This window comes from Phycodurus eques, unplaced genomic scaffold (assembly GCF_024500275.1).
Source record: "Phycodurus eques isolate BA_2022a unplaced genomic scaffold, UOR_Pequ_1.1 contig_214, whole genome shotgun sequence".
Lineage (NCBI taxonomy): Eukaryota > Metazoa > Chordata > Actinopteri > Syngnathiformes > Syngnathidae > Phycodurus > Phycodurus eques.
Genome location: NW_026904211.1, coordinates 43,181 through 43,832, shown reverse-complemented (window position 1 = coordinate 43,832; position 652 = coordinate 43,181).

Genomic DNA, 652 nt, shown 5'->3' with positions numbered 1-652 from the left:
CTATTTGGCCCCGACGACACAACGTCCACAATTTCCAAAAACAATTTGAAATGCGGACTCGTCGGACCACAGAACACGTTTCCACTTTGCATCAGTCCATCTCAGATGAGCTCGGGCCCAGAGAAGCCGGCAGCGTTTCTGGGTGTTGTTGATAAATGGCTTTTGCTTTGCATAGTAGAGTTTCAAGTTGCACTTACGGATGTAGCGCAAACTGTATTTACTGACATTGGTTTTCTGAAGTGTTCCTGAGCCCATGTGGTATATCCATTAAGCATTGATGTCGGTGTTTGATGCAGTGCCCCCGGAGGGATCAAAGGTCACTGGCATTCAATATTGGTTTTCGGCCTTGCCGCTTACATGCAGTGATTTCTCCAGATTCTCTGAACCTTTTGATGATATTATGGACCGGAGATGATGAAATCCCTAAATTCCTTGCAATTGTACGTTGAGAAGCATTGTCCTTAAACTGTTCGACTATCTTTTTTTCCACCTGTGCCGGCTTTTTTGGAACGTGTTGCAGCCATAAAATTCTAAGTTAATGATTATTTGCTAAAAACAATCAAGTTTATCAGTTTGACCATTAAATATCTTCTCTTTGGAGTGTATTCAATTAAATATAGGTTGAACATGATTTTCAAATCATTGTATTCTG